We start from the raw sequence: 26,476 nt of genomic DNA on the forward strand, positions 1-26,476 counted from the left end.
CTTCCTCTGTCAGGTTGTTTGCAATGTAGGCAGGTCTAGGCTCTTCTCCTGATTCGGCCAGATCTATCTTTTTTGCGTTTTTAGGTCCTTCGTAGGACTCACAGTGTTCTCTTAGTTCCTTAACAGGTTGTTCGACTATGATCTTTTGATATTAGAGAGTATATTTATTGTAATGCCATAGAACACTCATCACATCTTTTCCTTCCTCCTTGGTGGTTCCATTTTAGTGGTATACATCTCCTTCAGATCTTTTTTCAACTCTTGATACTTCTTTTTTTATTCAACTCGTGTCATGGTTAAATCCTTGTCCTGGGAGTTTCCTTTCTCCTCTTTCTCAATGTTTTGATATTTCTTGCTTTTTGTTTAAAGGAAATCTACCAGTGATTTTGTCTTTGACACAATCATGTGCATCTATCCGCATCAGAAACTGTGTTCTACTAGAGACTGATGGCATAGGCTTAGATTTCAAGTTTTTGGTGTCTCTTTTTCTTCTATACCATTTCTATCTTTGTGGTTTGTAATTTGGAAAGTCAAAAGAATTTTCCTCCCCTCCTCTCATGAGTAGCTAGCTCTCATATATTCTTTTTCCGACCCCGAATCATATGTGGTAGCTGAATGTTCTTTTAACTCGTATGTTGCATCATAGTAGTGGTCTGAAAAGACTTGTTGAACTTTCATTAAGTCCTTGGATTCTTGAATTTGTCTTCAATGTGAAGGGTTGAGATCATTTGTATGGGAATTATGTCATAGCCATCCTCATTGCAAAATTGAGTAGGCATAGACGTATTTACACACACATCCATTGTTGCTAAAGTTTGAGTCCACTCAAATGGCTCAAACAAATGCTCCAAAAATGGTTCAGGTATATAGGCTTCATTTGTGCAATCCCTTTCTAAGATACATTCTTCTCATTTTAAGCTCCCGTTTTTTGAGGCTCCACACATCCAAATAGGTGTGTCTTTATTTAGCCGAATGGAAGCTTTGTTTTAGCCAAAGAGACTGAGTCAAATTCTTGTATGGGTGTTTTTATGACATCTCTATAAGTGTGATCTTTTAGATTAACCATTGTTATTGATCCCTCTTGCTTTAAGTACAGATAATTGTTTCCTCAATCCTGGATGAGTTGTACTTGTTGCATGAAAGGTCTTCCCAAGATGATTTCATAATTAAGTTTCTTTCCAAAGTCCACTATTGCAAAAGTATGTTGATAATCAATTCCACAAGAACTAACTATCACTTTTTCAAGCAGTCCTAAGGGTTTCTTAATGTTGCCATCAGCCAATTTCAATTTCAATCGAATTTGTCTAATGGTTGGTTTTTCCCATGATTCCCAGAATGATTTTGTGACTATGGCTATGCCCGCCCCACTATCCAGTATCTCCATGGTTCTATATCATTATATCTCACTGGAAGGGTTGTGTTCTCTTCTTCCCCTTCGTAGTATTCTCTGACTTTGTTCATTGGGACGGATCTAATCTCTTTGTTATCCAATTTGTGTTTCAATTTTCCCAAAATTTTCACGATTAGCCCTGTTATCCCCACCTTCTCTAGAGTTTTCTGTAGATCATTCCATAAATATGGTCTGATTTTTAATAGTTCTCCTAAAGTAAGAGTGCATTGAATGGGTGTAGACATGATTGAATGGATGTTGTCTAGGGTCTATTCTGCTCTTTTTATCTGAGTGGTTTTACACACTTGGATTGGTCTTTGTTATCTCCCAAGTAAGAGGGTAGTGTTTTCAAAATCATTGGTTTAAACAGTCCTAAAGCTTCAGAGCTTCAATTCCCATACAAGGATTGTACATCCATGTCCATATCAGGAGGTGGATTGTCTAACCAAACTTCCTCTATAGGAGCTGACTTCAAAGCTAGGCTCCCATCATTAATCTCTCTAAATTTTTTCCATAAGTGTCCTAACCAGTCTTCTTCTATGAACAAAATTCCATCAAGGACATCTTCACTGTCAAGCACTATGAGTTCTGGCTCTTTAGTTTCAAGGTGGGGTTCTATCACCACTTCAGATTTCTCTTTACTGGTTCCTACCACAATCTCCTTAGGTTTTGCTATACTTTCAAGCTTGGGTTGTTGTCTTTCTAGCATCTCTTACCAGTTTTGGATAAGCTTCAAGCTTAGCTGCTTCCATACCTAGAAAAGATTGTTTTTCCATTTGTTTTTCACATTTTGTCCTGCTTTAAGTCCCGCTTGGTAAGATTCCAAGGGTGCATTGATTGGCTCAAAAATTTTGTCTACCAAAATTGATCCTCCAGATTTCAATGTTGTTTCCTTGATTTCACTTTCAGTTTCTTTCACTTTTTCTTAGAATAGATTCTTTACTTTCTCCTTGATTTCAGTACTTTGTTTTTGTTTTCTTATATCATACCTCTGGCTTCTTCTTATCTTGGTCTTTTGAGATGAAATTTTAGTATTCTCCGAGTCATCAGAGGTGTTATGTTTCTTTTTCTTAGCCTGGGCTCTAGTGATTACCTTGATTGGAGCAATAGGTTCACTCTCTGATGAGCTACTAGGTATCACTTGGACTATGTTCACTACTGCTTTACCCTTGTTTAAAGGATTTTTTGGACAATCTTTAGGGAAGTGCCCTCCATTTTTGAAACATTGTATACAGAAAGCTTCAACTGGATTAACACTAGAATGGTAACAGGACACTTTTATGTCCTTGGACACTTTTGTGTCCTGTTAAGTGACCATTTTGCTTGAATTATTTGAAGAGTATGAAAATGAATTTCTAGGTGCTATATATCCACAAATTTGCCTTATGAGCTGAAAAAACTTAGCTTTTTTTTTTGAGTATCGATCTCACCATTAACCTTACTCTTGCACAACATTTTTGAACCTAAACTGTGTGAAAAAATGGGTCCTGTTTTTGGCTTTTTTTCAATTTTTGGCAACTATACCACTCTAAACTTCATGTTTGTGAGGTTTAGATGGCTAGAGGTTAGGCCTTCATAGTTCTCAACATGTTTTGATGCTTGTAGGGAGAGCTAAGTGTTAAAATTGAAAGTTATGACCAATTTACAAGAATTGCATAATCCTGTTTTTTGGCCAAAATTAGCACTTTTATGATTTTTTTGGTGGCTTTCTTGATATCCAAATTCAATTTTGATTGTGTAAGTGTAATGTATAACATAAAGCTAATCTTCCTTGAGTTTTGGGGGACCTAATATGCTATATAGCATAGTCTATGATGATGGTTGAGTTTTTTGATTGCTGAAGAATACGATACATTTTAGAGTAGCAAGTATAACTTTCTCAATATTGCTAGTTTCTTAGGCCAATTGTGTGTATTTTGTAGGTAGTGACCATATCTAATCATAGACTACAAACTTGGCTAGATATTGAGTAGTTTCTATGGGTTTCTAGAGGTCATAATGCTAAACCCAGTTTTTTCATGTTTGTTGTATTTAGCACTTTATCATTGCCCCCAAGGTTCCAATCGTAAGAGATCCATTATCCTTTTGACATGCTCCATGGCTCCTTTTGAATCGAGAGGCCCAAAGGGAACTTAGAAAACATGTATATAGTATCTGTATTGAGCGTCACTATAGAAACTTTGATGATAGGTCCGCAGATTGGCAAAAATGCAACTTTTTTGTACCTATTTTTTTTTCCCAAAAAAAATTAGTGAGGTAAAAGCAACCATATTTTTTGGTCACCAACCCATTGAAATAAACGGGGCATTTTATCTCATGTCCTACAAAAATCTCCACTCTTATGTATATGCAATCAACCGTAAGAAATTGTTGTTTTGGGCAAAATGCACTGGTCCATCAACTTTGGAGGCTTGTAGTGACCAAGGGATGAGAAAAATTACAACTTTCTCATTTTTTCCATATGTATTAGTTATTGAACTATAAGCTCATGAAAGGATTTTTCAAAATGAGTGGATCTACTATGGTTTTGGAATTTTTTCCCAAAACCCTGAAAGGACACTTTTATGTCCTGTTAGGTTACCATTCTAGTGTTAATGTTCTTGTCAAGATCGGGGCATTCATTTTTCCAATGATCATCTGCACCACAGTTATTACAGTTTCCAATCCTTGGCTTAATCATGGGTCTTACCATTGGAGGTCTAGCACCTTGATTAGCTACATTGTACATCGGTGCAAGCTCTGGTGTAGTATAACCGCAGGTTCTTCCATTGATGGTGGATGTGAATTATACTACTCTCCTTCTACCATTACTGTAGATGGACTAGGCTCATCATATAGTGTAATAGGAACTAGTTCTTATTCATCTATGACTCCCTTTGAATGCATGTACTTTACCGGCACTACATTATGTCCAGGATATGGAGGTTGTTGACCCAACGTGGGCTCAGGTATTTCCATACCCATCGGTGGTCTTTGAGCTGGGGCTATATTAGGCTGATATCTATACATGGGTTGTCCTTGTGACCTCATAGGCACATATTGAACATTTCCATCATACTTTGGTCGGTAATAGCACTCATTGGTCTCATGGTTGGTCCATTTACCCTCGATTGCACACCATTTTTGTGGCCTAATTGGTTGTCCCTATTGAGGTATTCCTTGCCCTAGTCCCCTCAAAGGTGCTTTTTGCATGTTATTCATCAATTCATTCATCCTTTTGAGCATGTCTTCTATGGCTGTAAGCGATGCTGCAGCAACCGTTCCCACTTGTGTTTGGTGGATGCTGTTTTCTCGCTTTGATTATCCTTAGGGACATCTTCTTCATTGAAAATATCAAAATTGTCTCTTAAGTCAATAGCATTTGACACACACTCTTCTAGGGTCATATTTCTTGCTATACAATATAGCATGAAGTTCTATGTTTAGCAGTCCCTCTAGAAACAATGATACTAATCTTTTTTCTGCAGGTATTTCTAGTTCTGGGCATCTTACAATGTATTGCTTCATTCTAGTTGCACAATCCTTAATAGACTCACCTTGCTTCTGTTTGATGCTATAGATTTGAGCTACAATATTATGTTTGATTCTTGTTTTGGAAAATGCAACTACAAATTCTTGAGCTACTCTATTTAAGTCCATGATTGACCTCGATCGAAATTTTTGGAACCATGTCAATGCTTTTCCTTCTAATGTCATTCCAAATCCCTCAGATTGAGTATGAAAATAAAATATGTATTCTACTCTTAGCACTTTCTTAAAGCTTGCTAAGTGGTCACATGGATCCCCAGATCCACTGTATTTTCTAACCCATTTTTGAAAATCAGCTAGTTTGACACGTCTATTTTGTTCAACTCCTGGTCTCCTGACAGTTGGTTCGAGTCCTTCAAACCAATCTGTTGGAAATAATGACTCATGTAGCCCTAGACTGGATTTAGTGTCACATGGTTTTCTTTGCGATGAGGTAGGTTTGGGTTTTTTAACATTGCTCCCAAAAGATCTCTTGCGGAGTTCCTCTCTTGGAATAGTTTCTAGTCCTTGGCCCAATATCCACTCTCTTATGGAGTACCCTTGGTATTTGGTTTGTTCTACCTGCTCATGAATCATCATAACAAAGTTATTGTTATAACAATCCCTGAATAGGTAGATTGGTAGATCTACTAAACCCTTCTCTTTGATTTTGAAGATATAGATGATCTTCATGGGTGTTGTCCTGATTTCACATGAGAAGTCCATAGAAGATCTTTGACGTTTCTATCCTCCCAACAATAGACTCCAATCCTAGGATTATCCGTGCTAGCCATTTCAAGGGCTTTAAATCAACTTGATCGTATCCCTCAAATTCTAAAGTCGATGGTACTTCTTTTGTTGCCATATCTAGAATTATGGTATTTACTTCTAACTCCCATTTGTCTATCACATCAGGGTTTTCAACTTGTAAATATTGAATTCCTTTTTTTATCCATATACATTTTTCCATTATTTATTTGCCCTGATTTTCTCTTCAAACTCATGTCATGGTCATCAATGTGAATGGCATACTCTTCATTATGATCCAAGTAAACCTGAGCTCGATGGCCATTAGTCTTATAAAAGGTGAGTATGTGTTTATACAGCACTATCGTTCCGGTTCCTGAATGAGTCTGTTAGCGGGTACGTCGCGACGGACGATGGAGCACAGCGAGAACACAGACCAAAAAACTATCAATCCGAGGACGTAGCTGACCCGACTAGGGCATGGAGGCAATCTCTGGGTTGTCAACCCTGAGCTAGACATGAACAACACTCTACAGTCACTAATCCTACCACAACACTACCATAAAGCAAAGAAACAGACAACGCATCCTACGAAACACTACAAGCTCGAAACAGTCTCAAATCATATCGGAATGACTCGAAATCGGAGGGTAAGACTCATAAGGACATATCCTATATGGCCAAACACCTAAACCCTGAAAACCATAACTGTAAGACCTCTAACCGCTGTCGCGATAGACTCAAAACAGCAATTTCCAAAGTGTCCGAAACTGATCTACAAAGACATCAACACGAAGAGCTTCTCGCCCTGATTCTAACGACTACTCGATCATTCAGAACGGATGTCGTTTAAGGTACTTACGACCAAATATAGCTCGTAGCAGGCGGACTCGCGATGTGGTCTTCGGCTTGCATTGCTTGCGTCGATGTGGAGAGCTCGTCGATGCTGACACGCTCCTACTCTCATATCTGCAATGTGATTAGTGTGTGCGACAGTGTGTGTGCGTGAAGCTCACTACTGTGTGCTGCAGAACCCATGACTATATATATTTGAGATAACGTAATGTGTCCTTTACAAAGCCTTAGGTTTTAGCTTATATACCAAGCCTTCAAACCTAATGTCCGGCGAAATGACCTGAATTGTCCCTAGGCTTCTACAGAGCTTAATTACAAGAAACTGAGTTGGCTTTACTCATTATACAAGCATCTGCGGCCAAAATACAAGTGCCGACTTAAAATATGAGGTTCTCGTAAACATTACAAAAGTGGCCGTAATGGCTCAAAATAATAATAACGGGATATTCGATGACGTCCATGAACTCGTATCTTCATGTTGCAGCATCCATCTTCATCTTCATTACTTCATCACCATCTTCATGTGGAATCTTTACAGAATCTTTGAGGAATCTTTAATGGAATCTTTATGGAAACATTGTTGAAAGGGCGTCCTTTCAACTCTCCCCCTCCGAATTCTTGTCGTCCCCGACAAGACCCTATGTCTTTGTTGGCCTTGACGAGTTCTTGATGTCTTGGTGTTGGTTGAAGTTGTTGTGGCAGCCATTTCTACAGTTGGTTGCGTTGCGTGATGTTAAAGCTTCCTTGAAGTTGTAGCTGTAGTGTATCTGAAGCCTGGAACTCTCCCCCTTCGATTGGTTGTTGTATCTTGAATTGCATGAGGTTGTATCGACTTGTTGGTGCAGTAGGTCGTTGTCATTGTAGCTCTAGTATTTGCTTTTCCTGTGGTTGTTATCTCGCAGTTGTACCTGTAAGTTGACTTGAAGCTTTTTCAAGCTGTTTTTTGGCCTCTCCCTTTTGACTTGCCAATAGATTTGTAATTAGTAGTATGGGGATATCGTGGTTCTTCTTGTTTTTGTTGTTATAAAAAATAAAAGAGTAAAAATAAAATGTAGCGTATGTACAAAATGAAGGTCTTGGATACCTGGATAAGACTAAAGGGAAAAACCCAGTGGGAAAAAATGTCTTTAGTCATAATTAAATGCGAGGCTATATGTACTTAGGTTCTGATGTTATAGAGTTATGCTGAGTTAAAGTACATATGGCTATATGGCTACTAGTATGGGCTTGATATACATGGATAAGTATTAGTAGCTTGAAGTCGGAGTCATTGTTGTTGAGCAAAGTCTTATAAAACCTGTTTCCGCTTGGTCATCGTCATTTGTTTGTGTAAGTGCATGGGTGGAATAAAAAAGAGTGCCTAATGCATATGTCCAATGATGGGACATCTATATGCTTGCACAGAGTTATGCATGTTAAACAAGATGCGGTGCGAGAGAAGAGTATTGATGGGTTCTTCATGGAGTTAGTGTAGCGAGCAAAACATATAGCATGAGTGCTTCAAAAGCTTTCACTACTCACAAGAAGGGTTTTTGTTGTTGAGGTTTCTCCACTCTTCCTCACTATGTCAAGTGTGTGAGTGTTTTTTTTTTTTTTTTTGGACTACTCCACCTTCTTCACCTTATATATGGACTTTGACTCTTATGCTCACCTCTTCCAGCCTGAGCGACATGAATTTATGTATGCTCAACTCTCCAGCTTGAGCTTATACCTATTAGCTAGACTCATAGACCACAGAAAAATATTAACTTGAAGCTTGGGTCTGACACTTCGCTCATTTAGTGGCTTAGCTGCCCGACTCTAGACTCTTATGCCATGTAAGTTTAATGGCGACTTGGACTTACTTGATCACGTCCTGAAATCCAATTCCATATGCTTTTGATGTTTAGGCCTTTCTCATTAGTTTCTGTTTGAGATGCCATGTTGTCCAATACATTGGCATATATCTGCTCTTCATTCCTTGGTAGCAAATTGTGGTTGCTTGATGAGACAGGTATTGATGTTGAAGGAATGGTTGATGAAGTCTTCTTCTTCCAGATAGTGTTCTTCAAAACTGTGACCTCCGCATTTACCGTTGCTTTCTTTTTGTTGTTAAGTTGCTGTAAAGGAGTTGTGTATCTTTCTTGTTGTTGAGCCTCAATCGCGGATTTTGGAACCGACATTGTTCTTGGGCCTGGTGTGATCTCCTTTGCCACTTGCCTTGTTTCTTCTTTGACTTGATGGTACCTTGTCTTTAATTTCCAAATATGGCTGTTACTTTTATAAAAGCCTTGCTCTTGTAGTAATTGACGAGGGATCCATCTATAGGTTGTAGTACTCTTGGGTGTAGTGTGTGGCTGCTCTTGATTACTTGATGTTTCTTGCTTTTCCTGGGTGATTCCTTGATAAGCTACTACCTTAGGTAATTGAAACTTACCCTCATAGAATCCTTGTGCTTTGAGTAACTCGACTGGAATGAATCTTTGGACTTGCTTGGAGGTGATCTTCACTTGACTTTGTTGGGTAGTCTGGTAGAATTCTGATTTCATTACCCAGACTTGTCGTATGGTTTGTCTAGTGGAAGACCTTCTCTTTTGCTTTTTGTACTTGTCCTTTCTCTTGGTTGAGTTATGTGATTGACGTTGACGGCTTTGTTGATTCCTGACTGAGTGGTTGTCATGGGATGGATATCGCCAGGCTGTTATCTTGGGCTTGTTGACCCAAAAATCTGAATTTCCTTTCTTGTAGCCTTGTGCAATAATTGACTCGCTTGATGTGATCCATCATGTTACCTTTGCTTGTTGAGGTTGTTCCTGTGATTGTATCCAAATTGGATCATTAACTTTAATATGTGCCTTGGATACTAGCACTTGGTTGACCTGTTTTGACTTCCTTTGGAGACTTTCGGGTGATGGAAACTTCGGTTGATAGACTTTTTGCTTGGGTTTCCATTGTTTTGTTGATGGTTTGGCTTTTGATGTAGAGGCTTTGTCTTGCACTTGCATTCGCTGGGCTAGAGACTGTGGGCTTACTTTAGTTTTTCCTTTTTCAATAGCCAAGAATCTTTGAACTATTGTAGGCTTGACCTCTGTTGCCACTTGATAGTTTGTCGTGATGACCATTGTTGAAGATTCAGGCTCGTCTTCAAAGACTTGTGTAACTTTTAATTGCCTAAAATCTTTTGTGTAGCGGAATTTAGCATGAACATAGTGGGCATTTCATTAGAGTTGATTCCTAATGAGAATTACAAGAGTGCTTGGGTGGAGAGAGCAACAAAAATCATAACACCTAGTTAGATAGCATCGACAATACTTTCAAAAGAGAGAGCAATTAAGCTATTGACAACAGTTGAGGACCGGATTTGCATGGAGCCGGTCCCCCCTCCAAAAGGCTTTGTATTATGGTTTCTCCCATCAAGAGAGACATTGTACAATACAATTCTTTGTGTTCCTTCAAGACTAGCTAGTGCAATGAAGATGGAAGCTTCATACACCAAGCAAAACACTTAATCAAACACAACTTGAATTATCCCCGTTCTCAGACCCAAGACCTCACACACCTTCGAAGATGGTGAGAGCTAGCAGGGTATGAGAGTAGATTGAGAGGAAAAAGAAGTATCTTACGAGAAAGAAGTACATCTCCTCACATAATCACTCATATTAGCATAGCTTAGCTTAGTAATTAGCTTGGTAGAGAAGATGAGCATGCATTGAAGCTTGGCTCTTGGTTGGATTTGCATCCACATGCCAAGAGAGTGTTGATGTAGGCTTCTATCTCACAAGCTTGGAGTAGGTGATGAGCTCTCCATTAAAGCTTGGGAGGAGATAGAGTATTTTCCCTTCACACATGGTCAAGTGTGAGAGTGTGTGTGTCAATGCCAAGCAAAAATCAGCCCCCCCCCTCTCTTGGGCGAGCCCTAGCTGCTAAGTAAGTCTGGCTTTTGCCTCATTGGACCTCCCCAGGTCAAGCCAATAGGGATTAAGCAGCATAAGTGATAGCCTTCTGACATGTGTCCCCCTTTCCCCTTTTGTGAGAGCTTTAGGTAATTAAATAATTAAACTAAACTCTCATTGGACCCCTTTGCCTCCTGGCCAATAGGAATCAGGCAAGCCATGGGGCTCCTGAATGCTCATTGGACCCCTTGGGAGACTGCCCAATAGTCTTCTAGGACACTTAATTCTTATTGGTTTCTTTTATTAAATGTTTTTAAATTAATTAAACTAGATTTACTCTAGCTTAATTCTCATTGGTCCACTTCAAGGGTCTTCCAATAGGAATTGGGCACACCTTGTGGGCATCTGGCCTAGGGAGCTGACATGTGTCCCTCATTCCCTTTGTGTAAAGGGAGCCTGTGTGTGTGTGTGTGGCTTTCTCTCTCATCCCCTAGCTTTGGGGCTCGCCCCCTCCCATGTAGGGATATGCAAAGACTTTTAGGGCACACACTAAGCATCCAATTTTCCCTAGGGTTGACCTTTGGACACAACCTTTGAATTTTGGAACCTTAGCATTTTGGAAGTCTTAATGGGCTGAACCTTAGGGTCTTTTTGGCCCATTGTTTCACATGGCTCTTTTGCAGATGGCCCCCCCTTTGGATCCCTATTTTACCTCCTTTGGATCCCTACTGTGGCCGGTCTGCTAACTTAACCAATATTCTAGCTTTTTCTCCCTTGGCACTTCCCCACATTAAATGATCAGTTTAATATGAGAAAATCATTTAGGAGAATTAGATATTGATTATTATGACAACTTGTGCCCATGGCTTGTACAAAATCAAGTGTGTTCCCATTTGTCGAGAATCTACCACCAAGAATTTTTCTTTGACATTCTGTGAGTGTAGTTGGAGAGTAGCTTCTGCAATCCCCATACTTATAACATATACTTCGGGTGAGAGATTTACTTTTAATTGAATATCATAAAGCTTTGGCTTACCTAGAAGTAACCACATGCCATATGACATGACATTAGTCGTGGAATTTGTATCAATTTCTGCCATAAAATTCATCTTGACTCCGTCTTGTGCACTTAGCAAAAAGTTGATCTTCTTTGGTAACTATATTGCTTGTGTTCTCTTGAGTGACTTGAGCAATCTTTGGCCTGGACTCCTTGTCGTCTTCTTCTTCATTGTTCACACTTGTGAGTTCATCTGTGTGTTCTAGCTCCTGCTTTACCAGCATTTCCTCTGATATGTCTTTTGGAGAGACAAAATCAGCATTTGGTTCCTGTAGAGTCATAGGCTCTTCTTCCACGACTTCAGCTGTTGAAATGTCACCAATAGTGTTTGAACTTCCTGTCACTTGCTGCACCTCTTCTTTGATTGATTCCAAGTCTTCATATTGCTCGTTTGTAGGCGTTGGACCTGAAGCATCTTCTTTGGATCTTAGCCCTTCTTCCTGCAACTTTGCTTTGTTGACTTGCGGCTCCTCCTTTGTACTATGCATTCAAGTTGGACAGTTTGTAATCAAGTGTGTTATCGCACACTGATTGCAAAGAGCACCTATTTCTATATGACCAGTATTCAGGCTAGGTATCTGGTTTTGTGCTATCCCCATAACTGATAACCCCGTTTTGAACTCATACTCAGATTCTTCATCTGTCTCCCACATAACCCTTAGCATGTAGTAGGGGACTATGTCATACCCATTCTCATCGCAAAATTTTGTTGGTGTGGTCTCATTAACACAGACATCCAAAGTAGCCAATATCTGAGTCCACTCTAGCGGTTCTAACGCCTCTTCTGGAAAAGGTTCTCTTATGTAAGCATCATCTTCTAAGACCCTCTCTAAGGAATTCTCATTTCTCCCAAAGTCACTACACTCCGATGCTCCGCACATCCAGATTTCTTTCTTTTTTCCCATCCACGGATGGTCTGTTGATCCACTTTGTGTTGCAGAATCAAAATCTTCCACAGGCGTTCTAGTTACATCTTGGTAACTATGATTTCTCATATTTACACGTGTTGTGGTTTCAGCATGTCTCAAGTATAGATAATCATAACCCCAATCTTGTACCATCTTGAGTTGCCTCATGAATGGTCTTCCAAGGATGATTTTATAGTTATTTTTCTTGCAAAAGTCAACTATGGCAAAAGTATGCGCATACTCTATACCACAAGAAGACACCACTATCGCTTCTAGCAATCCCATGGGTCTTTCCACATGCCCATCAGCTAACTGTAATTTTATTCTGGTTGGGCCTACCCCATTTCTCCCATATTCGTTTTGTTGCTATGGAAATTCCTGCTCCGCTGTCAAGTATAGCTTTTGTTTCAATCCCATTGTACTCGACAGGCAAAGTGGCATTACCATCTTCTCCTTCACAATACTCTCCTACTTTGTTCAGAGGTACCGGTCTTACATTTGATCTAGGCTTCTCGATCTCATCTAGCTCTTTTTCTAGGAACCTTAACGGGCTTTTGATCCCAATTTTTTCCAAGCATTTTCCTATATCCGTCCACATACTTGGCCTGATTTTCAAAAGTTCTGCCAACGTAATTGTGCACTTCACTGGCGTGGATAGCAAGTCAGTCAAAATTTTTTTGTCCAATTCTTTTGTCCCCCCTAGCCTCTGTGATGGAACTCTCACAATATCAGACTTTGCCTCAAAATCTCCCATGTACTGTGGCAAAGTTCTTAACGATGCAGGTCTACTGTCTTCGGAGGCTATCGATCCTACGTCACCATGATATGACCTCACATCAACACTCATTTGTGGTCTATCTAATGTGATTTCAGGAAATGGTGCTGGTCCAGCATCCTCTTCTCTTTTTTGGGCATCTCGGACAGCCTTCCATAACTCCTCTGGCCACTGCTCCTCAACTATAGGAACATATGGTGGGAAATCCCTCATTGATTCATCTGTTGTATTTTGGACTACCCTCGAGTCTTGCGACCTTGGCAGTGATTCTTTCCTATGATCCACCTCTTCTCTAGGCAATTTGTCTACTTTAATGCTCTCGTCTTTGTGCACTGGGGTGACTATCCTATCCTTCACTTCTGGTGGAGGTGGTTCTAGCGATGCTTGAGCAGTTTCAATGAGCTGCTTACACATTTCTAGCCTCTTCTTCTCTAGTTCAGGATAAGGATAAGTCATCCATCTTTGTTCTAAGGTCTGTCTATTTTCCAATCTAGCCTCATAAGCCTGTAAAATCGCATCTAAAGGCTCATTCACTTTGTCCACGAGGACAGATCCTCCTGAACTAGCACTCTTGGGTGCTTCAACTGGTTTAAGGGTTTCAGCTTCCCTTTGCTGTGTCTATTGCTCTTGAGTTGTTTCCAACTCAGCTGTAACAGCCTTTTCTTCTCCTTTCTCCCTTTCTAGTCTCGCTTTCATTCTAGTCCTTCTTGCTCGTCTAGAGTTTCTACGCCTTTTGGAACTCTTACTAGTCTCTCCATCTGTAGGCTTCTGCTCTTGCACTTTTGCTTGTGCTCTTGTGACAACGTTTACTGGAGCAACTTGCTTACTTTCATCTTCTTGTTGTTTAAGCACCTATTTTTTTGCAATTGTTTCTTGCTCTGTTGTTGTTGTCGTCTCTCCTTTTGTTGTGACTCGTTCTTTCTCTGATTTGATGGTAGAAGGAAAGGTAACATGTGGTTGCATTTTACCTTTCTTTCTTGGATTCTTAGGACAATCCAAAATCATATGTGTGATTGCACACTCATTACAATATACATTTATCATGATATCATGGACCTTGAAGTGGCCTCTGATCTACCACATTTCTTTCTATTTGAACCTCATGACTCACATATGCATTTCTAGCAGCTATGGGTCTTTCACTTAAGAACACTTGTTCCGCTACAGGATGATATCTAGGCAGTTGAGACATAACATGCTCAAAGCCTGGTGGAGTATTAGGTCTATAGTAAGGACAATGTTGCATCGGATGGTCCCCTCCACATGTCATGCACCTTCGTTGTTGACGAACTCTATAGGCTGGTATTCTGTCAGAGTGGCTGATGCATTGCATCACATTCTCTATGATTTTCTCCTCAACATTTACTTGGTTTTGTCCTAGATTCCCTCTTTGATCCTCAAGATCAGCGGTTTTCTTTTTCTCACTCGCATCATTCATCTTCTTCTGACCATTGTCATAGAATTCGCAATTGTCAACTAGGTCAACCGCCACTTTGGTCACCTCTTTCACGTATAGGTCCTTTTGGAGATTCTCATTCCTAAGCCCTCTGATGAAGCATAGGATCTGACGTTCTAGCGTGGGTAACTCTTCGGTAGGACATCTAGCAACATATTTCTTGAAACGCAGTATTGCATGTCGCAATGTCTCTGTTTTGCCTTGTTTAAATTCCTGAATCTTAGGAAGGGTGTTATGTTTTATGCCCCTCTTGGTGAATTCTTGAACAAATTCATCCAACATTTTCTCAATGGTTGTGAACTCTCTCCGGTTCAATAGTTCAAACCATGCTTGTGCATTGTCCTCCAATGTAAGTCCAAAACCCTCATACTGCGTGTGGAAGTCCTCTACTCGTTCTGATCGTAGGACTTTCTTGAAAGCCGAGACATGGGCGTATGGGTCTCCTATGCCGTTGTACTTTCTATTTACCCATTTTCTTAGCTGAGATGGTCTTATACTTTGGGGTGCAAAGTATGGAACCATAATCCTCTCTGGTATCATTTCATCTCTCGTTATCGCTCTAGGGGGAAATCCAGGTGGTGGTCCCCTCTTTGGAATTCTCTTAGAGTTTTCTGTGTTTGGTGGATGTATCTGAGGTCCTTCATTGACCAAATATCCACTCATCTCTAATTTGGTTCGCGGATTTGTGCTTTCTACAGCTCTATATCCTCGTCCATACTTGTCAACAAATAAAGATATCCATTGTCGGTAGACCTCGTATGTATAGACATATAAGAGCTTGTACTCTGTCAGCTCATCTGGGTAAGGCTCTAAGCAACTGTAAAGGTTGAATTGATTTCCATTAATATACCTATATAGTCCTTCACTTTTATGGTTATACGTCCAAACTCTCTCCACAAAATTGGTCTTTATGTACTGTAGGTTTGGAAGATCTATTCTGGGCGGGTGCTCATCTATCCCTGCAATCCATGTGCTTGTATAAGCTAAGTCTGAGTCTGATGTAGAAATGACTTCTAGGCTTAACAACTCTAGCTTGCTGTAGTAATACCTCTCTCAGTGTGTTCAAGTGTTTTGGTCAGGGAAAATCCAAAACTATGTCCAAAACCGTGAGCGGCTTCTCACAATTCTCTCAAATTGTCGGTTTTAGACACCCCTGACTTCCGGATGCATTTTGAGGCCTTAAACAGCGTTTTTTTCAAAACCAACCAAAATGTATACCGTTGGCAACCATTTTGGTCTCTTTACTCTAAGATCTGTAGTGCTACTCTCAAGCTACGTTTTGATAAAAAAAGTTTTGAATCGGAGTCCGTATGTGAAAGTTAGACCAAAACAGTGAGATGTAATTTGGAAAGTTGCTCTATCTGATGTTTTTGCAAGTGGTCAGTTTGAGCCCAAAATTGGTGTGTGCATTCCTTAGGCAATGATAAACCCAGTGGTATACTTGGTTTCAAAAAATTTCTCAAAACTTTTTCCTGACTTGTCTATCGCGATAGACTCACCAAGTACCCCTTGCATATGTCCAAATGCACTCAAACTTTGTGTACAAGGTATAATGGGCCTTCTGAACCCAAATATGAAGTCAGATTTGAATTTTGAATTTTCTACAGTTAATTCCTAAGTCTATCGCGATAGACTCACCAGAGTGTTACTGGGATATAGTTTTTCAACTCTTTTTACAGATTTGAGTTCCCCCTTCTCTTGAGATACTTACTACTCACCAAGTTTCAACCAATTTGGAATACTTTTCCTTTGTAACTTGCATCAAACAACAGTTTCTTTTTTTATCTTATGAAGTAATCCTCTAAGATGCACTTCCAATGCTCCAAATTTACTCGAATTTTAACCATAGGCTCACAACAACATGTAGAACAAGGCCCTAAGGTCAATTTTCAAAAATATCAATTTTTGTGAAAAAAACCCTAGTCTATCACGATAGACTCGGCAGATTCTTCACTTTTGAAAATTTTCCAGATTTCTCTTTACCACTGTGTTCCCTATGCTCTGTACACCTTGCTCACCAATTTCCACTTGTTTTGGACTTTTTCTTAGGTCTCTAAACCCAACTCTAGAATTCAGAGTCTATCTGATCACTAGAAAATAGACTTGGGATGACTTCCCAATGTCCAAAATCCACCAAATTTTGTGTGCTCGTGAGAGGCTAAACAAGCTATGCTCCAGAGGGTTTTGAAATTTTCAATTTCTTTGGCCCTACTTTGAGTCTATCGCGATAGACTGAGCAAGTACCCCTTTTATAGGTCAAACTTGAACTTTGACTATACCACTGTGTTCCAATACCTCTCCTTAGTCCTCCTATTATTTTTCACTTGTTTTGGACTTTTACTTCGTCAGTTAGACCAGATCTGGTGTTTTCTACAAGCTGAATCCTCTCAAATGGTCTTAGACCCACTTTATGATGTCCAAATGACTTCAAAATTTTTATGTGTCCTTGCTAGCACCTTTCGAAGCTATGCCACAGAGGTTTTTGAAAAATTCAGTTTCTATCACTGGGTTCTTAGTCTATCGCGATAGACTCACCAAGTATGCTAAAATGACCCTTTTTTCAAGTTTTCTCTTCACAGATGTGTTCCCTACCCTCTGTAGATCATGTATACCAAGTTTCACAAGGTTTGGAAATTTGGTCAAGTTCCTTTACCCAATTTGTCTCTGAAGTTTGACTCAAAACACTAGACTTGAGGTTTAGTGGTCTTCTTGATGTCCAATTTCAAATTTGAAATGATGGTTAAGGTCTAGGTGAGGAGTGGATTCAAGCTATCTAGTCACAATTTCCAAAAACTGTCCCTCTCAAAATGTCATGAGTCTATCGCGATAGACACAGCAGATTGTGAGGAAAAGTAAACTCAAAATTGTGACTTCACTTTTAGATTCCCCTTACTCTCTTGAGTCTATCCCTCAAATTTCATGCAATTTGGACACTTGGTTTGTGTTTTGGGCCATTTTTAGTGTTTTTGTCAGAACCTGAATCTCTATCTTGGCTTTTTAGCTTTGCTAACCTCAAGGCAACTTTACTATCCTTTAAGACCTTAGGGATTAACCTACCCTCACTACCTTGCACCCCACCTTACAATTGTACAATTGGTTTATTAATCTCCACATGCATTTGGTGCAGATGTAGCCTTTTCGAGTAATTTATCACTTTACCCTCATCTAAAAGGCACCAATCTTATAGCTATATGTGGATTGGTGCAGATGTAGCCCTTCCAAGTAATTTATCACTTTACCCTCTTCTCAAAGGCACCAATCTTATAGCTATATGTGGATTGTATCCCTCTTCTACGTATGTTTTATCCCTTCATCTTGTACATCCGCACCTTGCTAAAATTAATAGCGTGATGTGCCTTGACCACCACCTTCCTTGTTTGTTATAACCCAAAACTTTAATCATCCTTGGCTTACCTTGAAAGTTAATACCATTTTTCTACCTTGTACATTCCCCGGTCTTTGCCTCGCCTAGTTGGTGACCTAGAACAAAGGTGAACCTGACCTCATAAAACTCTAATGCCTAACAAATTAAACCTTGCCCCACTTTGGTTGTCGTAAAACCTTTCATACCTTTAAATTTACCTCTACCTGCTTTTTATTTGCACCTTATTGCAGTGTTATTATCATAACCAACCTCTATTTACTTAACCATCCACCCGTAGGACACAGTTAACACCCTACTGACACAGACTTGCACCCCACCTTACAATTGTACTAAATTCTAATTTGTAAATCTCCACTTACATCCGATGGAGATGCAACCCTTCCAAGTTCATTTATCAGTTAAACCTATGGTAAATTGTACCAATTGTATAGCTTGTCATCGTTCTTTGCCTCACCAGGTTGGTAACCGGTACTAAGATAGCCTTGCCCTCATAAAAACTCTAATCCTGAGAAAAGTTAACCTTCACCCCTAGATTCTTTTAAGCTAAGCGTTTGCCTCTACCAAACTCTTGGCCCAAACCTAAACCTAAACTTCCACCACACTCTGGGCCCAACCCTTAACCTAAGCTAGCCATGTACATCGCATTCATTGTTTGCCTCCACCAGACTCTTAGCCCAAACCTAAACCTAACCTTCAACCACACTCTGGGCCCAAACCTTAAACTAAGCTAGCCATGTACATCGCATTCATTGTTTCACAGCTCAAGACTTCAATCTTGTATAACAAAAGAGGGTTTACAACAAAATCTCTTGTGGAAATTTATTGTTTTAATCCTTATCAAGGATGCTAGTGCTTCATGAAACCACCTAGCCATTGGTACCACTTTATGCAATCTCTCTAAAGGTCACCAGAAGTTAAACACCACTCCCAAGGAAATACAGTGACTTTCAACAAAGCCAATCTATTTCTTGGTAAACATCCATCACCATTTAAAACTCATAAAGTTGTACACAAGCCCATTTAATGCCCAACTAGAAAAAGCCAATCTTTTTCTTGGTATACACCCATCACCATTTTAAACTCTTGAAGTTGTACACAAGCCCATTAGATGCCCAACAAAGCCAATCTATTTCTTGGTCTACATCCATCACCATTCAAACTCTTGTAAGTTGTACTCAATCCCAATGAATGCCCAGTTACCCACATTTCCCTCCAAAGGTCTTAGAAGTTTTTCCTCCAAAAGTGCTTATAAAACCAAAAGCCTAAAGAGAGAATTTTTTGTATTCATGGAATGCCCTCATGAGACTCAATAAGTCGAAACGCATTGGAAAATGCCATGTTTTTAGTGAAATTCTCTCTTTCCCTTTATCATGTGTATTTTCATATTAACCCTTTTGTATCTTCTCTTGGTGAAGTACTCGCACGCTTGGTTTATAATGATATAAGAACCATTTTGGTCACTTTACTCTAAGATCTGTAGTGCTTCTCTCAAGCTACGTTTTGATAAAAAAAGTTTTGGAATCGGAGTCCGTATGTGAAAGTTACGACCAAACCAGTGAGATGTATATTGGAAAGTTTCTCTATCTGATGTTTTTGCAAGTGGTCAGTTTGAGCCCAAAATTGGTGTGTGCACTCCTTATGCAATGATAAACCCAGTGGTATACTTGGTTTCAAAAAATTTCTCAAAAATTTTCCCTGACTTGTCTATCGCGATAGACTCACCAAGTACCCCTTGCATATGTCCAAATGCACTCAAACTTTGTGTACAGGGTATAATGGGCCTTCTGAACCCAAATATGAAGTCAGATTTGAATTTTGAATTTTCTACAGTGAATTCCTAAGTCTATCGCGATAGAATCACTAGAGTGTTACTGGGATATAGTTTTTCAACTCTTTTTACAGATTTGAGTTCCCCCTTCTCTTGAGATACTACTCACCAAGTTTCAACCAATTTGGAATACTTTTCCTTTGTAACTTGCATCAAACAATAGTTTCTTTTCTGATCTTATGAAGTAATCCTCTTAGATGCACTTCCAATGCTCCAAATTTACTCAAATTTTAACCATAGGCTCACAACAACATGTAGAACAAGGCTCAAGGTCAATTTTCAAAAATATCAATTTTTGTGAAAAAAACCCTAGTCTATCACGATAGACTCGGCAGATTCTTCAATTTTGAAAATTTTACAGATTTCTCTTTACCACTATGTTCCCTATGCTCTGTACACCTTGCTCACCAATTTCCACTTGTTTTGGACTTTTTCTTAGGTCTCTAACCCCAACTCTAGAATTCTGAGTCTATCTGATCACTAGAAAATAGACTTAGGATGACTTCCCAATGTCCAAAATCCACCAAATTTTGAGTGCAACCTCCTGAGAGGCTAAACAAGCTATGCTCCAGAGGGTTTTGAAATTTTCAATTTCTTTGGCCCTACTTTGAGTCTATCGCGATAGACTGAGCAAGTACCCCTTTTATAGGTCAAACTTGAACTTTGACTATACCACTGTGTTCCAATACCTCTCCTTAGTCCTCCTACCAATTTTCACTTGTTTTGGACGTTTACTTTGTCAGTTAGACCAGATCTGGTGTTTTCTACAAGCTGAATCCTCTCAAATGGTCTTAGACCCACTTTCTGATGTCCAAATGACTTCAAAATTTTTATGTGTCCTTGATAGCACCTTTCCAAGCTATGCCACAGAGGTTTTTGAAAAATTCAGTTTCTATCACTGGGTTCTTAGTCTATCGCGATAGACTCACCAAGTATGCTAAAATAACACTTTTTTCAAGTTTTCTCTTCACAGATGTGTTCCCTACCCTCTGTAGATCATGTATACCAAGTTTTACAAGGTTTGGAAATTTGGTCAAGTCCCTTTACCCAATTTGTCTCTGAAGTTTGACTCAAAACACGAGACTGGAGGTTTAGTGGTCTTCTTGATGTCCAATTTCAAATTTGAAATGATGGTTAAGGTCTAGGTGAGGAGTGGAATCAAGCTATCTAGTCACAATTTCCAAAAACTGTCCCACTCAAAATGTCATGAGTCTATCACGATAGACACAACAAATTGTGCAGGAAAAGTAAACTCAAAATTGTGACTTCACTTTTAAATTCCCCTTACTCTCTTGAGTCTATCCCTCAAATTGCATGCAATTTGGACACTTGGTTTGTGTTTTGGGCCATTTTTAGTGTTTTTGTCAGAACCTGAATCTCTATCTGGGCTTTAGATTCACTTCTAGTGATCCAAACACCTTGAAATTTGGTGTGTATGCTATTAAGGCTCTGCTTAAGTTATCCCTAGGAGGGATTTGCAAAATAAGGTCAACAGCTAAATATCCGCAACCTATCGCGATAGGCTCATAAAGTTTCCCATTTTTGGTCTTTTTACAAAGTTCTCTTCACAACTAGTCTCCTTATCCTTTGTATAGTGAATACACAAAGTTGTGCAATGTTTGGACTATTGGTCAAGGTATTTTTACCACTGTGTCTCTGAACTTAGACTCTAAACACCAGACTTGAGGTTTGGTGGTCAAGTAGGTGTCCAAGTACACTCAATTTTTGGGAGCAACCTTGTATTGATGTGTTTTACCTGTGGTATGAGGGGTTTTGCCTGATTGTGATTCTATCTCCAATTCATCAGTCTATCGCGATAGACTAGGCAGAGAGCCACTGGGAGGTGATTTTTTTCTCTGTTTTTGGAGGGTTTGGTTCCCAATGCCCTTAGAAGCCTATCCCCAAAGTTTCATTCAATTTGGACTTCTTTTCCTTTGGATTCAAGCATTTCACAGTTCACTTCCTTACACTCAGAAAAAGAAAATTCCCACTTAGATGCACAAGCACTGATGCAAATGCTTTGAAATTTCACATACAAGCTCTAGAGCATATGCAAAACAAGGTCATATGCAAAACTTTTTTGAAAATTGCAGCTTTGGTTTTAGATTTTTGTTTTTTTTAGGGTTTTTAGGGGTTTTTTGTTTTTTGGATTGGATCAAATCTGTGTTTTGCCCCTACCTTAAGGTCTCCAATGCAAAAACAAGCACTCAAATCGGCTTTCAAACGACCATTTTAGAGCACTTTTACCATAATCAGCACAATTCCGCCTTTTGTGTTTTCAAGCACATTTTCATGTCAAAATTGCTCTAGATCAACATCACATGTCCTACACTACCTAAAGTCCTACTTTGGATTGTTGAATGGTTGTTTTTGCTTTCTGGCAAGCAAACAGCCTCCTACTTACCTTTTGTGTTTTTCTTTGCGTTTTTTTTTTTCTCTTTCAAGTTCTTCACAACCATAAGTCACAACCAAACACACAAACATAAAACCTAATCTAAACACATAACAAAATAATATAACCATACCTCAACCTCATGGTGGATCACCTCGGTGAGACGCAAGCTCCCTAGCTATCCCTTAGTCAAGAGATCCGCTCTCTGACTTCCCACTAAGAAGGCAAATGGTGACAACACTCTAGAAAACTCTAGAGAAATGCTCTACTATCAAACACGAGTGATGCGGTCTACGCTAGTTTAGGTGCTTCGTCCCCGGCAACGGTGCCAATGTTAGCGGGTACGCCGCGACAGACGATGGAGCACAGCGAGAACACAGACCAACAAACTGTCAATCCGAGGACGTAGCTGACCCGACTAGGGCATGGAGGCAATCTCTGGGTTGTCAACCCTGAGCTAGACACGAACAACACTCTACAGTCACTAATCCTACCACAACACTACCATAAAGCAAAGAAACAGACAACGCATCCTACAAAACACTACAAGCTCGAAACAGTGTCAAATCATATCGGAATGACTCGAAATCGGAGGGTAAGACTCACAAGGACATATCCTATATGGCCAAACACCTAAACCCTGAAAACCATAACTGTAAGACCTCTAATCGCTGTCGCGATAGGCTCAAAATAGAAATTTCCAAAGTGTCCGAAACTGATCTACAAAGACATCAACACGAAGAGCTTCTTGCCTTGATTCTAACGACTACTCGATCATTCAGAACGGATGTCGTTTGAGGTACTTACGACCAAATATAGCTCGTAGCAAGCGGGCTCGCGATGTGGTCCTCGGCTTGCATCGACGCGGAGAGCTCCTCGATGCTAAAACGCTCCTACTCTCATGTGTGCAATGTGATTAGTGTGCGCGACGGTGTGTGTGCGTGAAGCTCACTACTGTGTGCTGCAGAACCCATGACTGTATATATTTGAGATAAAGTAATGTGTCCTTTACAAAGCCTTAGGTTTTAGCTTATATACCAAACCTTCAAACCTAATGTCCGGCCAAATGACTTGAATTGTCCGTAGGCTTCTACAGAGCTTAATTACAAGAAATTGAGTTGTCTTTACTCATTTTACAAGCACCTGTTACCTTTGATGCAGCTGAAACTAGGGCTGCTGAGAAATATAGGAAACTCAAGTGCTTAAGGGGGGAGGTTCCAATAGAAGGTCTTAGACCCAAAGGTAAGTCACAAGCATCAACATCTAAGGAGCTTCCTGAGGTAACGGCGGAAGTGATTGAGAAGTTAAATGAATCTTTAAGCAGCTTGTCAATTCACCTTGCACAAGCTGTAGGTCCAAAGGGACAAGCAAAGAAGTCTGAAGAGCGAGACCCACGACTTAAAATATGAGGTTCCCGTAAACATTACAAAAGTGGCCGTAATGGCTCAAAATAATAATAACGGGTTATTCGATGACGTCCATGAACTCGTATTTTCATGTTGCAGCATCCATCTTCATCTTCATTACTTCATCACCATCTTCATGTGGAATCTTTATAGAATCTTTGAGGAATCTTTAATGGAATCTTTATGGAAACGTTGTTGAAAGCGCATCCTTTCAACAGAGAATAGGAAGACATTTCAGATGTTGATTTTGAAAAAATGTACAAGACTTGTTCAAAGATAGTGTCCAAGTGATCACCTTGATTCACACTCTCTTCGGTGAATACTCTACTAGCGGTCTTTCCAAATATGCCTTGGTTTGCTAGTATACGACCAAATCTAATGTTCATATAGACTTGTGAAGCCCTGGATACAGCACTTACCATCAGATTGACTTGTTATTAGTTTCTTCCACTTGACTTGATTGCAACTCCTCTCAAGCTTTCAAATCCTTGTCTACAACCCGATTCTTGTATCAATGTTAATCAAGTTAGTTATTCTTTCACAATGATTTCAACTCCTGTCAAGCTTTCAAATCCTTGTCTGCAACCTGATTCTTTCAAATCCTTGTCTGCAACCTGATTCTTGTATCAATGTTAATCAAGTTAGTTATTCTTTCACAATGATTGTACAATTTTTGCTAACCATTGTGACTGGTCTATGTGTATCACTTCAATTTGAGCTAAGTGAGTCAGCAATTGAGACTTTCAGATTCTACTTTTGCAAAAAGCCAAAGGACTAATCTACAACTTGGAAACTGAGTGAACATGTATGTTAGCAGCCCCATTGTTTACTCGGTGAAATGACGGTTTTTCTCAATTATTGAATTATTTTTCGTAATAATTCAATAATTGAGAAAAATCGTCATTTCACCGAGTAAACAATGGGGCTTGCAGAAGCTTCCAGATTGTATCCCATTTTTGACATTTAGACTGAGTAGATGGTTAAATTGGAACATTAGGGTTTGAGATTGTAAGGTATTTATACCACTTTTGACCTTAATGAAAAAAACCTTTGTCATTTTAGAAAAATTCTGTCTACGAGTGAGCGTACTGTGTATGAGAGAGAGTGAGAGTTTCATCTTGATGCTACGCGCACACTGGCGGTCGAAATCGAGTGCGGAGAAGTGCAGCGTGTTGCCCCCGACGAGAGCTATGCGCCAATACCTACATTGCGGGTGTACGGTCTGGTTTTGCAACTCGATCCACGAGCTACATCTGGTGATTTGGTGAGCATACGTTGTCTGTTTTCACATTTCAGCATATCCATGCATTTGCATTGAGTAGAGCCACTCATTAGGCACTTTAGTTTTTGAAAACGATGACCTGCAAATTTTGACCAGACATCCTACGTGATTTTGCACCAGGTGTTTAGGATTGGGATTTTGATTCATGGACCTTAGGGAGAGTGAACTATTGGTGTTAATAGGGTCTCCTTCAAGTTCTTTGGTGTTTCCAGAACGTTTGATGGGTATTTGGCTCTTGAAAGCGTTGTAGGAAATCTCTTCTTATGCACTCCTGAAGGCTGTAGCTTAGACATTGGGTAGAGACCTCTGTAGGAATTAGTCGAGAGTCGATCGAGTGTAGATTGACACCCTATGCTTGCTTCCATGCGCCTGTGGGTCGAGCTTCGTCCTTAGCTAACAAATCTTGTTAGGTGAGTTCTCGCTGTGCTGACATCTGTCGCGACGTATCCGCCAACATTGGCGCCGTTGCCAGGGACGAAAACCCTAGGTAGGTGACTGAGACTAGTCCTTGAGGATAGGGATTCTCTGGCTTGCCAGAGTCTCGTTTTACATTTAGATAGGATCAGAGGGTGGAGGACTCTCTAGGTATTAGGAGGAGTTTAGGGAGCGAGTGTCTGGCCTAGATCCTTCGACTTAGGTAGACTTAGATAGTTTTAGGTATTAGTTAAGTTGTGGTGTAGAGAGTAGGAGTTGGAGTGGTAGAAGCAGTGAAAGGAGATCTTGAGAGTCCGGAGAGGCCAAAAAGCAACCAAAACACCAATATCACCATCTCACATGAGGAGTAGGAGTAGGGTAAGTAGGACATCATGATTTATGATCTAGAGCACTTCATGCATGTTATACTTGCTGTTAGGTTCATCACAAGGTTGTAAAAGACGCAAAAGAGTGTTTGAAAGCTGAAGTGAAGTTCAAAAGTTTTTGTGAGTGTTTATGAGAAAGCTGTAGAGCATAAGGAGCATTTCTGTCAGGAGAAAAAATTTTAAGCCAGGAGACATCCTACGCGTAGGATGTCTACATGGTGATCTGGTGGGAATTTTGAAATTTTGAGTTGACCAGTGTGTTTAGAAGGTAGATTCTACCCTATTTTCATCTGGAAAGTGGAAGTTTGACCATACCTTGATAGGATAAGGCTAGATAGACAAAAATTTCCAGACATCCTACCCAAATTGTGCCAAGGCATTATTTTAAAATGAAAGCCATAGGATGGGTGCATAAGCATGATGTGCATGATTTATAGAGTGTCTGAGAAAGGTTTCATCTCAATTGGGTGAGAAAATTGGGCATGATGTGCATGATTTATAGAGTGTCTGAGAAAGGTTTCATCTCAATTGGGTGAGAAAATTGGGCTTTAAGCAGACTTTAGCATTTTTGACTAAAATGGGCTAGAATAGCTAAAATTGGAGTCTTTTGAAATCCAAACTAAAATCTAAGCATGGCACTAGGTTGCTGACATCAAGGGGAAGCTGTGGCTCAAGTTTGGGGTCAAAAAGGCCATATAGACGTCCTACACGTAGGATGTGTTCTGTGTGAATTGGCACTCCAAATCTAATTTTGAGCATACCAAAGTGATCAACACCTTAAGGGGAGGCTATGCATTGCATTTGAAGTCATTTTGA

This window comes from Adiantum capillus-veneris, chromosome 29 (genome assembly GCF_014529385.1).
Source record: "Adiantum capillus-veneris isolate H3 chromosome 29, ASM1452938v2, whole genome shotgun sequence".
Taxonomy (NCBI): Eukaryota; Viridiplantae; Streptophyta; class Polypodiopsida; order Polypodiales; family Pteridaceae; genus Adiantum; species Adiantum capillus-veneris.